This window comes from Pomacea canaliculata, linkage group LG6 (genome assembly GCF_003073045.1).
Source record: "Pomacea canaliculata isolate SZHN2017 linkage group LG6, ASM307304v1, whole genome shotgun sequence".
NCBI classification, from domain to species: Eukaryota; Metazoa; Mollusca; class Gastropoda; order Architaenioglossa; family Ampullariidae; genus Pomacea; species Pomacea canaliculata.
The window spans coordinates 29568610-29583890 of NC_037595.1; the positions used below are offsets into that span (position 1 = coordinate 29568610).

The following is a 15281-nucleotide window of genomic DNA, read 5'->3' on the forward strand; positions in this document are numbered from 1 at the left end:
GTCCCACCCCTATTATTATACGATATTATTGTTATCATTTTATTTGAAGAACTAAGTATTTAAAGAACTCAGCTTTAGCACTTATATTTATAGTGTATGTAAAGAACTCTTATCAGAGACTAAACCTTTACGGGAAGTTCAAATGTTTTTATTTTGGGATCCATGTCCAGCAGAAAAAAATGTAAAGAGAGCTAGATGAACTCATTGCAGTCAACATGTGTGGGAATCGAACATTAAAAACCCTTAAAAAGCTGTCAAGATAATTAAAGTAACAAAGACCATTTCCGACATTCAGTAAAAGAAGCTTTCTTCACCAAGAGTCTGTTAAGAGGAAAGCATTAAAATAATTAGGATCAAGCCATCAACTGAGTGTCTTCTTGTGTGTGATGCCCTTTGGCTGTCCTGTTCTCTTAAAAAGAAACATTGTTAAACGATTCTTTTTTATCTCTTGCTATCAACCTCACGAATTTCAAAAACTGCATGAAGTGGTGTGAACTAAGTTCATTATCATTGAGCGACTGGGGTCGGCTGTGTGCCCTCCACGCTTCACTTCATCTGTCGATGGCCGTTTGTCTCAGGCATTTTTTTTGTTTTCTTTCGTGGATTTTTAACAATGGCTTTGTTATTTTTTTTAAAGAAGCTAAAATTACAGAGTTTTTGACTCCTGACTCTTTATTTTTATTGTTCTAATTTATTTTCATTTTATACATTTCTGCTCTGTGGAGAGAAGAAAAATGTCTATTGTAACATTCATTATGCTAATGAATGATAAAGTATAAACAGTAGTAAAGCAGATTACGAAGAAAAAGTTCAAGACTGAACATCTGAAGAATACTTGTGAACTCCCTCTCTCTCTCTCTCTCGCCCGCACGCACACAAACAAACAAACAAACAAACAAACAAACAAACAAACAAACAAACAAACAAACAAACAAACAAACAAACAAACAGGAAGATGAAGTTCACTGCAAATATCTAACACAACCAGAGGATCAAAAAAATGAGGTCGAAAATACTCAAATCATCGACTGAGGTTGGAGGCGTGACAAATAACCGGAGGAAGCAAAGGAAGTCTCCAGTCGCTCCAACAGCTTCCCCATGACCCTGCTAACCCCAGGACAAAAAGCCTCCCGGAAATAGGATCAGTCCCCGTGGACAGGCTCCAGAGTCTGGAGCATCATCTTCCCTGGCCTCCATCCCCTCTACTCAATCTTCTGAGCTCGGATTGCCTTTTATTCTGCCTACATGCCGTTTGCAAACAGTCATAACAACGAACATAATATACGGTTTTTATAGCTGGTTGTGATTTTTCAGGTTAATTCATGTCTGACAATAACAAAGTGCCCAAAAAAGCAAGTTTGGTCCATTGAAAATCTTCAGGATTGAATGAGCGTCAGATACACCTACCCACCCCTCTTCCACACACATCCACGCACATTGTGCCAGTGCCAGACACACCACTTCCCACTTTAAGGAAAACAGTTTTAAATTGCGGATGAAACGAGGACAAAGAACTGGCAAGGCAAGGTCGTAAATGTAATTTAAGGACGAGATTTATTTGAAAGAACCGGAAGAAGGCGAGGAAGGGACTGCATCTGTGCTACCTGTAACTGTAGTTGTCTTCAAACGCACCTGTGATCTTTGTACATTGTGGAGACTTCAAAAACACACCGCAGTTTCCACTGCGTGCAAGGACTCAGGACATGTTGAGCCAGACTACAAAAAAAGCAAAAACAAAAAACAAAAAAACAAACAAACAAACAAAAAACAAAAAAAAACAACAACTTTTCTAGACTTAACGGACTAAAACGCCAAAGAACATTGTTTTCTTGGCCAAACACGAGAACCAGCATGATAGGCCTGACTGACATCAGCCTCATAACCTGCTTCAAGCCGAAATTAGTTTGCGCGGTCACGCTTGAACTATTGAGTTGACTGTTGCAAGGACATCACTACGTGTCAAGAGCGTACTCCAGTCAGGATCCAACTCAACAACAGATAAAAAAAAAAAGAAAACTAGCGAGAAAATGCAGGGGCGACAAACTGCGCCATTCCCTTGCCATTTAACAAATGCCAATCATCAGCGAAACACCGAAGTCCTACATTTTCCAATTCGACTTCCACTTCTAACCTTGAAGGTAGTGTAGGGCAGAAAGGTTCCTTGCCTCGGCAACGAAATATTCAAAGCTTAACGACAGAAGCATGGAAGCCACAGGTCACGTGTCTGCTTATTACGTCAGAGATGTTGGCGATACTCAATCAATAACCGCCGGCGAGACCTCATTACCTGGCCACGAGATTTACTCGGGATCAGGAAATAGAATGTGCGAACTCTTCTGTGCATGAAAATGAAACGACTGTAGGTGAATAATCATCTCTTGATGTTGGATTATTAATTTATGTCTGCGAGGTTTTTTACCGCCCAATAATCTACTTTGTTGTCCTAATAATTGGTTGAGGTGGCAAATTTCGGTTCCTTTATCTGTTTTTTTTTTCGCCATTGCTGGCACAACATTACCTGTGTAAACGAAATTTTTTGGAATGTTTGACCCAGTCTTTTTAGCATATACTCTCACATTTGACCTAACTTTACTATCATCCACAGCTGCATCAGCATTGACATCTCTCTCCTTCTCGATCATCAGTCTTGTATTCATGCAATCGTCAGTTTTTTGTCCGCATTTCAAGGAGGAGAAAGAGAACGCTTGAGTGAGTAAATAAATTATGAAAATTCCAATGATACTTTTTCATTTTTATGACTCGCTCAAAGACAGCTGGGATGGCCATAAATATTTAGACAAAAAAGCTCATATGACTGCACCTTGGGGACTCAATACGTCTCTAGGAAAGTGGCTCTGTGTCGAGGGCTGGCAAAGTCATCTGATCTCGAAGTGTAAATATACAATCCTAGTCCGTGTAAAAAGTTAAACCAGGTTGAAAGACGGCTCTGTTCTTCTTTGCCCTTTCTTTCCATTGAATAAAAATTGTTTACAACATCGACACATGATGTAACATGATATATATATATACACACACACAGTAAATGTGAAGATATTCACAACCCACCATTCTCTTATCTGTTGACCTTTCTCCCGTTTTCATAAGGTCGTTGTAGATGATTATCTAATATCTCCTTTGTTTGAAACTGTGTGGAATCTTGCGTTTCAGAAGAACAAATCACTCCATGATCATCATCATCATCATCATCAAGCTTAATAAAAAATGAAAGGACAGAACAAAAGAACAAAAGAGAAGAAAAAGAGAAAGAAAAAGCAGCCAGTCCACTTGTGACGGAAGTGTTTATGACTGGCTGTGAGCTCCGTGCCTGGCAGCCAAGATGCAGCAGCAGCAGAGCCCTGCCTGTCCCTCCCTCTCTCCCAAGCCTAAGTCCATTAGGAGGAAGCGGATGACAGCAGCTCAGAGAAATGTGTCAGGATGCTGGGAGACGGACGGAAGTCCCGCACGCGCTGGATGGTCAAAGAAACTCTCGGCTTCACGCTTTGTCAGAGCCCTCTGACCTGCCTGGCTGCCCTTTGACCCGCAGGAGGCTAAGACTGGCTTTCGATTAAGTGGCAGGAAGCGCGCGATGTCAAAATAACAAAGTACCCGGGTGATCACGTGGCTGATTTATTCTGATACAGAAAGAACCAGTAATTCAGCGAATTAATGACAAAAATAAATGAAGAGCTAAAAGTATTTGTTTTCTTCAAAGAGAGAGAGAAAGAGAAAAGAATGACACATGTTGAAAGTACAATAGGTGGGAGGAGAAATTAAATTTTCTTCAAGTAATGAACGGCGTATAAACAAGATGTAACCGAGTAAACGACTTGCATATCAAGTTTATTCTTAATTTAGCACTTTAGAAAACCAATCGCATATTAATACGTACGAAATATTTTCTCTGTTTATTTCTCCCTCCTTGTTTATTTCGTTCGTTTGTTTGTTCTTTCATTTTTTCTTTTGACTTGGTCTTTATCTTGCTGCTGCCTGTGCCTGTTCCATCTACATTTCTTTTTGTCTCTGGATTCTAAAGAAACTTTCTTTTTTCTTTTTCTTTTAAAGTTTTGTTTCTTATTTAAGATTTCAAGTATGATGCTACATTTTTCTCATAGTTCTTTCCAAAAACTCGGATTAATGGTTTACCTAACGGAAATAGAGACAGGTTTGGGTAAAGTAGAACCGTTAGTATCTTGGACCGTTTCCGTCTGATTAAAGTTTTGTGTAGTTTTTTCATGATTTTAAATAACTTAATCTGATTAAAAATTAGAAAACATAACTTAGAAATCAGCAGTCCGTTGCATTGTAACACAAAGAACACAAATAACAAATAACTCGACGGAAGATAGTAAAGATATACACTAGAAATATGTAAGTATATACACAAAGATATGTAAGTATAAGATACTGAAAATGTCTGAATATATACACAATTGGGGTAGGTGTAAGGGACTTCAGTCCAATGATCTTTGCTCTCATCACACACGACATCCAGTGACGTCACAGGTTGAGGACAGGGTGGATGCTGGTGGTGTGGGTGCTTGTGGAAGCTATTATAAGGACTGGAGAGCGACATCGAGGACTTTTCGTGGAAAACAAACCAACAGAGACCATGAGACGGGGGAGGAGACCATCGATTGTGCCTGGAAAATGGCAGGTGACTGATTAGTTTTTTGCGAGCTAAATTTAGGCTTTCAGACGATCTGGGATTTGAAAAGCGAGAGAGCTATTACACCGATACTTTTTATGATGTGTTTTTGACCCTTAAAAATAAGAAATATTTCTAATCATTTCATGCTAACAGTCATCTAAAGGTAACGGTTTCGCTGTCTGAACAAGGTGCAAAAGCTAATTTAGGCTAATTTTGTTTTCAAACTACCCTTGTCAGGAGAAATACCTATTTTTCTTGCTCCAATGATCTCACTCATAAGAATAAGCTCCTTTGCTGAGATTAAGGAGACTGAGATAGTTTGGGCGAGCCAGAGATGAGAGTGGGGATTGAGGCTTACAGCCATAGAAGTATATTTCTTAAAAACACATCATCTATTTATTTTACAGTTGTCTGTCCATCCTTGCTAGTGCAGCTTCACTGCCTCATACACCAATATATATATATGTAGACCAGTTTCTCAAGAGTTCCCAAAAGAACCGTCTGCACCGCTGCTCTGGTTGCATCACTGGAACCGTGTAAGTAAGGGAGGTAATGCATCCTCACAACCTGAGTCTTCTCCCCTCTCACAGCAGTTGCCTCACATCTCCCAACTCTTGGAGCTGAAAGTGGCTTTGGCTTTGTAGCCAAGACCGGATCTCTGAAGGCGGCACAGAGTTCACTGGTGTCTTTGATGGAGATACCCCGAGTAGCTTTGATGTGCCTCTAGGGTAGAAACCTTTAATATCCACCCCCGCCTTCAGACCGGGAGGTGTCCCTAGTGCATGGCCCCACGCCGACACTGTGTATATGGGAGGTGTAGAGCTTTTTTTTACGATTGAAAGTAGTAATTATGCTTACATGAAATTCTACTTTTTGAAGCTTTCATAAACGGTCTGGATATGCACTTTGGTTGTCTTTTGGAAATTTATGCGCGGTTTAGGTGAGATTTTGTCAGTATTTAACATTTCTGATGTACCACTTCTTAACACCATGGATGACGTGGTGTCACCCTGAGGTCACAGGAATTAATTACTGTATGCGCGCATCCTTCTAAAAATATCTCTGCACTAAGTGTAATTGCCTTCGTTAGTGCACGTGGCTTGTCTGAGAATCAGATACATGTAAGAGTGCATGTGTGTGTGTGTGTCCATGATGTCACATCTGTGTATAAAACCTTTGGGTGACAGGCGAGTCAAAGATTTCCCATGTCGAGCCTCGCGACCTCGCCGATGTTTGATGTCAGACAAACACAATCACGATGATGCGTCTGAGAACATTACCATCCTGTGACAAGGACTTCATCAAGTGATGAGGAGCTAAAACCTTGAGAGATGCTTCCTTAATTACTGTGCAGCGGATAGCATTAAAAGGAAGTTTTTGCCCTAATCTTTGCCTCTAGCGCCAAGCCTGCTTTTTATTTGCAAAAGTGTGACAACATGGCGGGTATTATGGGAAAAAGCATGATGGTGGCCATCTTCCTACGACCAAGATAGTTTAAACAAATCAGGTCAAGAATGTCGACCGTCTCCAGCCGGGGTTCCATCAAATTTCGGTCAAAATGATGTCCACCACAGTTCCTCCGCGGACAGGAAAATATAATTACTAAGAGAGCCTCCATCTACAACCATTTCCTCAGAAATTAAGTTTCTGTTGCAAAGAAGTCTCACGCTTTCGGGTTTGGGAAAAGTGTTAACTAGACAAAATTATTAAGTAGGAGACAGACAATCAAGAAACTAACAGCCACCCGTTAATATCTACAAAACAAGGTTAACTTGGGTGCACAAGGCCTGTTTATGGTTACAAATCCGACAGAAGAGCAAAGCCAAGCAAGAGGGCCGTGTGGTTTTCTAGGAGACCATGGCTGCTCTCGACCGTTTTTCCTAACCTTCCATCGCAATTTTTACAGGTGTTCTTCTCGGGATGGTCATTGGAATGTCATCAATCGTTGTCCATCGATTGGCTATATTTTGTTTTGTTAACACCATGCACTTGTGTGTCTGGGTCAAACGTGGAAATGGCCAGGTGGTCATCAACGGTTTTGTTGCTATTTTTACTCTGGTTTGGACGCGTCTTTATTTCTGGCTGTGTGAAGTTTGTAAATGGACTTCTACTACTGCGCTGCTGCTTGATGGTCCTCGGTTGTTATGGTGTCGTGTAGTTTGTCAGTAGACCTCCATTGTTGTGTGGAGTGCATGTTCTGCAACCCTGGAGTGTCTGCGCGCATGCGTGTCATGAAACCTTCTCGTTGTGACTGCCTGCCATCTGGCGGCAGCTGATCAAAAGACTTGCTTTCAACACCAGAAACTATATAGCTGGGCTCGCCAGTCACCACAAAAAGGAAACAGATTTAATTAAGAGAGAAATAAAAGCTCTGCACGCATATTTACTACTGAAGAGAAGGAGGACAGGCCTGCGCAAGAATCCATTAATCACACAGCAATCAATCTGAGATTAGTCATCTCAAGAAATTAAACATCGCGAGATAAAACTGGGATTAGATATAATCACACCTGTTGCCGATATACGAGAAAAGAGAGTTCCAGAGAATGGAAAACAAACTATAAATCATTACTGAAAGACTGTATCATGGTTTGAAAACGCCTTCACTTCATCTGAAAGATCCCGCATATGTTAGCAGCTGTTATTTTTCTTAAGAGGGTGTAAACAATCCCACAACAAGATTTATTGCTGCAGTTCTGCCATTATTGTCAAGAGCAAGCACCCATTTTCCAGCAAAAACGTTTGTTTCCCTTAGTGCGAAAAAAGCGATAAAATCGTGAATACTTGCGGCAAAGACTGTCTGTGTCTATCTACAAATCATTTCTTACAGAGAGGTTCTCTTCGTGAAAGAGTTACTTCAACAACAATATATTAAAAACAAACGAACGATGTCTCTTCTATATAAAGGACAAACAGAAAAAACAACCCACGAACAACATCTATGACGACACACGTACCTGCTGTGACCCAAGAATAAACCTTTGCCTCGACCTTCCATTCTGCCTCCCCATCCTGAACACTGGAGCACACAAACTCAGAATGGCGATGGGTATCTCATTGTGGTCAGCGCCACCCTCGACTCTGAACGGTCCCCTCGGGTCTGAACAATTTGTCGCAGCGGAGGTGCTGGCACCTCACACCCTCGACAACACAGAACGAAAGTGCCGCCCTTTGCAGTCAGTAATCCACAAGGAACGCAGAGAGAGACTCGCAGAGAACAGGAACCAGCAGGAATCAGGTCCCATCCGCTATTACAGTCTCGGCGGGTACGTGTGAGCGTGTGTGTGTGTGGGTGTGTGGGTGAGTGAGTGTATGTGTGAGTGTGTGTGTGCGAGCGCGCGTGCGTGCCACGCGAGATGCTGTCTCTGGCATTTCACTCGGGACAGGCAGCCACTGGCTCCGCGCTCCCCGGAGTAAGGCAGCACCACCAGCCTCTCAATCAATATACTCAGAGCTTTACACTGGAGGTAGGCATGTAGATGCCAGCCTCATCTCGGTGAGCTCATACCCACATGAAAGTGGTAGTTTCGGTTCGCCGGGCCTCCCGCGTAGTCTCGCAGCATCCAAAAGCCCGCGGCTGCTGACGAGATGGATGATGGGACGCCGGCGCTGACGACGGGACGCCGCTCGTTAACCGATGATAAGCAACCGCGGGACATGGGGCTGCTTGCTCTGCGCATTTCTACTCGATGACAAAACAATTGCTGCCACAGACAGGATTTTGGAAGCTGGGATACAGTTTGAAATTCTTATACTTTATGTTTTTGTACAGCTATTTCGTGTAGTATTTTAGAGATAAATGTGTGAGTGAGTGAGGGAGAGAGGGTTAATATTTATCTGTTCAACCTGCACTACCACGCAACAGTAACGAACTAAAATAACTTTTTATCTCTATTCATAAACAGTTTTAAGCAATATTTTACCATAAAATCCTCCTTCTAAAAAGAAGTGTTTGGTTCTCAGTTCATATTTATCATGTGAACCAATCTATCAACACACACCAAACCCACATTAGACAATCACTATATTTTATGTTACGAGTAGCGCGGGCATCGATCCGCGCAGTGACAGCTTACACAGAAATCAAAGTCTCGCACAGACGTGGAAGCAGCTGCAGTATCACGTGACCACCAACGGCGGTCATTTAAATATTCAAACAGAAAGAGAATTATCAATCTCAACCTCCCTGGCTCACAACGAAGGAAAAACAAAACAAAGAGATTAAAGCCACAAATGAATAAATTTGACTCCTTGTTTATAACTTTTTTTCTGTTTGCTTTATCAAACTTTTCCATCATGCCATGACCCTCGACAGCAAGACATACAGGTAATCAACAGTCACAGCCCTTGTTTGTCTGGTACAGAAGAACAGTACATCAGTATCTCAAATTTAAACGAAGTTGTCTGCAGCTCTAAGAATTTGTCTACAGATTGATGGCAGAAACTTGCGGAAAGAACAGTAGACTACTAGGTGGCACAGGTACCCAGCTGTTTGACTGATATACATGATGACTGAGGCAAACAGACGATGATGCTGGGATCCACACACAGGTGTACACTAGACATTGAGCACTAACATTCCATTATGTGTAGAGCCATTACATCTGATTATTTAATAGTTCTAACATTCCTACAGCATGTGCCCTGTGCATCAGTTTCTGTCACGTGGTACTTGTTTACTTATTTGTTTTCTTTGAACCATTAGCTGTCCTATGATGTTGTAAAAACACTTTTTATTTTGTCACACTTGATCGTGAGCTTTATATTAAGATGTTCATACCTACATACTCTAGTCCATAGAAGCTGCTACAAGAGAATGGAACGTAAACTAAGATGAAGATGAAGCCAGAGGTCAACCAGAGAATGCGGAGAAAGAGAAAGTGCGAAGGAACATGCCAGACTCACTTTTCCCTCAAGACGAAATACCTAAACAGCTGACCTCACAAGGTTTCTACCCTGAATGTTGAAGGTTTTCAGAAACAAGTCAACTCCGGTTGCCTTCATGGAAAAAGCACCAGGTTGACTTCCCCGGTGGTTGGCGGCCCAGCAGGTGGAGCTGTTGTAAATACCCGCTATTCTTAGCAAACCTCAGATTGCACAATAAAACATTCAACAACAGCTTTATCTCCCGCGGAGAAAACATTTTTTTGTTTGCTGTATCGAATGATTCTATAAATATCGATTATGCCATGACCTTTGACAGCAAGATAGACAGGTGAGCAGCAAAGTTGACTTTGGTCTTTGTTATAAGGGAACGGAAGATGAGAGTTTCATACATCCTAAACTATAAACAGTCCAGGTTGACAGCATTGTGGTAGATTGAAAAACCTGAATGTTTTATTCTTGCCGACTAACCGACGAGTTTATTTACGATCTGTGATCTACATGAGTTACAGTACACAGACAACATGTAGGAAGGCAACGGCGCACATCTCATTGAGGCTGATTACCTCCCCTGCTGGCGGCGCTGCCACCGATGTTGCGGTGTACAGCAAGAAAATCGACTCCCCCACTTCCTCCCACAATGCCTCTCCGCCCCCAGCCCTCCAACATCTCGCAAAATCGTTCTTTGAGGCAGGACTTGCTTAACCTGTCTCGCGGTGCGCACGCTCCATGTCCCACGATGACGTCACAGCCTCGCTTGCGACTACATGATTACATGTCATGTCAGCTCATCAATGCCATGACAGGCATTTTGCAAACTGTATACAGCAGTGAGCGCGGATTTCATCAGTCTGAGATAAGAAGTCTCGCTCATGGTCACAAACACGGAATTTGTTTACCTGGGTTTTGGAAAAAAATCAAACTGCCAGACAGAAAAAAAAACAGACAGAGCATCAGAGCATGTCATTCGGCGTATATTTATAGTGCAAATCCATTAGCGCTACCTGTTCTATCCCCACTTCCGGTCATCTAGCAAGATCAATCAGCAAACTTCTCTCAGTTCACCGAGTTTGGAAAAGGGGAACTGACTCCATGCGGACCCTGTGCGTTCGTAAAAAAGTTGCCAACATCCTCGATCTACTTGAAGTCGTTGGGGCAGCTGTCTAGGGAATGTGCGATCCATGATGAGTCCTCCACGCTAGGATGTACACTTTCCCTTTATCGACATTCGATTCGCTGGCTATCTTTCCTCGAGCTTCGTCGAGCGATTAACAGCCTCAAGTTTCCATTTCCAGAAGAAGAGCGTGCAAGTAGTTTACTAACTTTGTTGTGTGGCCCATCACCTACTTCAGCCTGGTGTGCGTCGCAACCTTCCTTGCCCACCATCCCCACCATGACCACCATGTCCAACATGTCCACATTGCCCACCATGTCTACCATCCCCACCATGTTCACCATGTCCACCATGTCCACATTGACAGCCGCACAGCAAGACCCACTCATTCTCAACAACATCTGTTTTTCCCCTGTTGAAGATTTCTCGCATCAGCAACTAGTGGCCAATCGTTTGGACATCTGGTAGGACAAGATACGATAAAGAAAATGTATCTCACCCTGCACTTTTATTGCATGTGGGTTGGAATAAGAGCTAAATCCTCTCCTCCCTCCCAAGCCCTCAGCTGACATGTTTACTGCACCACGTGCGCGTGCAGGCAGAATTATATTCACTAAACCTCTCGTTCCCTCATCCGCTCGACAGGACAATCAGTCAGCACCGTCGCGCCACCTAAAGAGAAAACAAACTCAAGCTTTCACTACCACACCAAACACACTGACAGTGTAAGGTTTGTTTTCTTCACATACCTTCTAGCAAAAAGGACAAATATATATTTGTTTACTTGCTTCTCCGTCTCCTTGCTTACCTTTCTGACATGGAATACTACGATGGAAGGAAAGATAACTCTAGACAAAGATGGCTGAAATGTAGAAGGTGAGTTTTAATGTCTGGGACCTCACTCTGGCTCCATGATCATGTTTTTAAATAAAGTGATTCCAAGATTGTTACTGTTTGATAGTAGAGGTACAGACATTCTGTGATTGTCTCCCTTATGTGTTTTACAGTTTGATTTTTCTAGTGGAAGAATAATGACAACAAGAGACTGTGAGCCGACAGAAGGCAGTGAGCAAACTGAATGTGTCCATTCACCACAGATATTTGTATTTGAACACTCGTGCGGGCATCTCGAGTGGCGCTAGTGAAAGCCTTATCACCTGCTGGTCAGGATGTTAACCTGTTTTTCAGCTCAAGAAGCAGGTCGAAGGCAAGTACATTCTCCCGGACCGTGGAACCGTTTGGAGAGATAAGCCATGCCCCTCCGAGGTCGCATAAACACGAAAAAAGACATTCAGACAACATCGGCATGAGCGAGCAACGGTTTGTCCAACTTTCTTCCATTGGTGTTCAGATCCCATAGATGGATTCCAGATGGACTAGGAATAAAGATTATTGTGGAATAACATAATGTATATCGATGAGCGACTGAACATTTAGCCTGGATTAAAAAAAAAGTCCTCATAGTGCCCGTGTATGAAAAAAAGTAGTGCACACTCTCTTGCTGTCTTGACTCCTCTCCTCCTCCTCCCCTCAATCATTTTTCTCTTTCATTATCCGCTAACACTGGGATTAGAGCACATGATAACTTTATTCTGTCATGCTTGTTCAGATTTCAGTAGGGCTGTGAACAGATCTCTGTTTTTCAAACAACTCAGTCGGTCACAAACATAGAAACTGCTCATGTAACAACATGTCATCTCCTGTTCACAGAAATAGCGCAGCCGTGCGTGTCCAGACATGAGGAAACTTCTAATTTATTAATATTTTACTTATTTATTTATTTATGAGACAATTATACCAGCTTACATATTTGAGAAACACGATACGTGCAAGAAAAAAGCAAAAGGTATTGGCGAAGCCAAAGCACTTTCATTTAATTGTATAAAAACAGTAACACGTGATAGCTGGAGAGACAGAGACCAGTGTCACCCACTCCCTCCTACCCATCGCCATCTCACCTCGCATCAAACATATACATATACAGCGTATTGGAAATGTTGCCGCTACCGCTACCGTTCGCCGCGCCGCGTGCGACATAAAGCATGGTTGTAAGGCCAGTCGTCCCCAGACGGCAACAGTCTACTCCATCGTCGCTTGTTGTAAATAGTGGATCGGACTGGCATCGAGATAAGAGGGTTTCGGGATCACAGGGTCATTAGGTGATCGGCCATCTGTTGTTATTTATGGCGCATTGTTTATTTACTCCTTAGGTAAATTATCCTTTGACCCGTCACTGGCCAATGCACGAGACACTAATATTTATTTTAACTGAGGGGTCAATATACAAATCGTGGAAATAAATACTTTTTGAGTTGTAATTCAGTAGATAAACGCATACTTTCAGATACTATTCATTTGACAATTCCAGACTTGAGTCACCGGCATGGCGACATCCTGAACGGGTGAGAAACTGTCGCAACAGTCGGGTAGATCATGCAAGACAGACTAGTGAGGATGAGTGATTATTTGCAAAGACAAGATTCAACCTGTACCCCGGGTGCCACTCGTCAGCGGTTGGGGTCAAAGGAGACGACAGGCTTGGCTATTGATTGCATTTCTATGGCCGCCATGTTGCACACTTGGATCGCGTTCTCGGTCGACAGAACAAAAGCCATTGTTCTGGAAAGTTCGCGCTCTCCACTGACTCCACTGACTATTTCACTCCACGCTCACCTGTCCGGACCTGCCGGGGCCACTTGCTCCAGGTATTCCCTTGCACCTGAGTTTATTGTAAGACGGCGGTTCTAAGTTTTCTTTGTTTGCGAACAAGAAAAGTGAAAAGCATCTAAAAAATGTGATGTTTTGTGTGTTCTTTGCCAACAACACTGATTCCAGACATGTGTATCACTTGCCATTGTTATGTTATATTCCTTTGTTGCTTTTGTTGTTGGTCATTGGTGAATCTTTCCAGCGCAGCGTTTCTTCAGGTGTACAAATATTTAATCAGTCTCTCTCTCTCTCTGTACAGTAATGCCTTTCTCTACAATAACAGAGGAGTATTAAGTATTAACCTGTCATTAATATTAGAGAGCTTGTCATGTGCTGTATATAGGCGTGTTGGTCAATATGTACATACATGAATGTATAAACACCCGTATGCATGAAGTTCTGGTAACGACATCGCCTAGCGACGCATTTCTCAGAACTTATCTCCGCTAACTCATACCCGCTGTTAAGCAACGGGTGTCTAAATAATGGATTTCTGAACAATAAAGAAAAACTTCTGTGCACAGTTGATAGTCTCTGCTTTCCTGTCTTCAAAGTCAAGTTTCAAAATTTGCTGTGTTCCGGTCAGTGAAAAGTGGTTTCCACCCAGAAGTTTAATTTCTCGCCCGCACAAATGTTTCTATCCGCGGGCAAACTGTTCTTTCTCTGCATGTGGCGGCTATTTACAGAGCTGCTGCCTCTAATTGCTTGCTGGGTGTACAACACCGATGTCACAGCTGGCTGAGTGCAGCTGTTTGGTATTGAAATGCAGCAGCTGCGGCTGTGACCTAGTCTTTGTCAACCTGAATTACCGGGCCTCGTTATTTATTGGCCGCTGCCAGACACGCCTGACTGACAGAAAGAGAACAGTGTGTGTGTGTGGTGTGTTTTTGTGTATGTGTGTGTGTATGCCTACTTTATTTCATTTTTATTTTGGTATTTACTGATTAATTCCCTTTCTTGTATGAGGTATGTGTCCTCAAAGAGCTGCAATGTTTTGGTGCGGATTTTTCGGCTGTGGAATGAGTGCTGGGGACCAACTCAAGGCAAGGCTGGTTACTCTCCATGTGTGTGTCTGTGTGTCTGTGTGTCTGTGTGTGTGAGAGAGAGAGAAAGACTTGGACAAGCAAGTGGACATCAAAGGACTGCGCATGCCCACGCTGAAGACCAAGCTGACCTTAGCGAGGGTCATACCGTTACGGGATGCTACGTTCAAGGATTTGTGTTGTATCACACACACACACACACGATCATAAAGCTGGCTTGTTGTTTGTTATTTACGATCGATGACCGTGGCCAACCGTTATACGATCAAAACCCAGGCCTCGGCCACGCACCAGTTGTTTGGCACTGAGCCCACTCAGTCAACCTCATTTTCCCGCCCGCGTGTCTCAACATGCCCTCGAGCAACCCAAACCTTAATGCATACAAAACTGAAATTGAGAAATAGCAGACGTACCTGCAACACTCAATGGCAGGTTCCTGTTACAGGATGGCATCCACTCGCCTCCACCTCCTCTAGTCTTTGTTTGTCGTTTGTCCAAAGTACCAGAACAGTTTACCGGAAGTTGCTGCCGTGACATGCGCTGTGAGTGTAAAGCTAGCACTGCACATTGTCACTAAGGTTCAAGGATTGGAAGAAGGAGAGATGCAATCCCGGGTACCGAGCTGTCAACCTAAATCAGGCCACACAGCCTGTCACTGCGAGTTAGTAAACGATTCCAGAGTGGTGCCACGCAAACAGTCATGGCGGGTGTAACCGCTAAACACTCACTTCCAGGTAGGCGAGAGAAAGTGTTCTCACAGCCACAGTTCTTGTTTATCTCTCCTGTCTGCTGTTTATGGTGTCTCACATTATTTAGTCAGGACCGGCACTGGATTTCGTTTCGCTGCATGGTTCGCACCGGGGCGGCGACTGTCAGAGACTAC

At 43.0% G+C, this 15281-nt stretch overlaps 1 protein-coding gene across 3 annotated transcripts in view; it reads right to left on the bottom strand.

Moving 5' to 3' along the window:
- LOC112566595 (potassium voltage-gated channel subfamily KQT member 1-like) overlaps positions 1 to 15281 on the bottom strand; it is a 62438-nt gene extending 47157 nt beyond the window's left edge. Inside the window, exon 1 of one of the 3 annotated variants that reach the window (XR_003099656.1) lies at positions 14812 to 15281. The gene's annotated coding sequence lies outside the window, so the exon portion shown is untranslated. Of the gene's footprint in view, positions 1 to 7605; positions 8184 to 14811 lie in introns of those variants that run through there. The other 2 variants (XM_025242844.1, XM_025242845.1) reach the window with 2 other exon arrangements.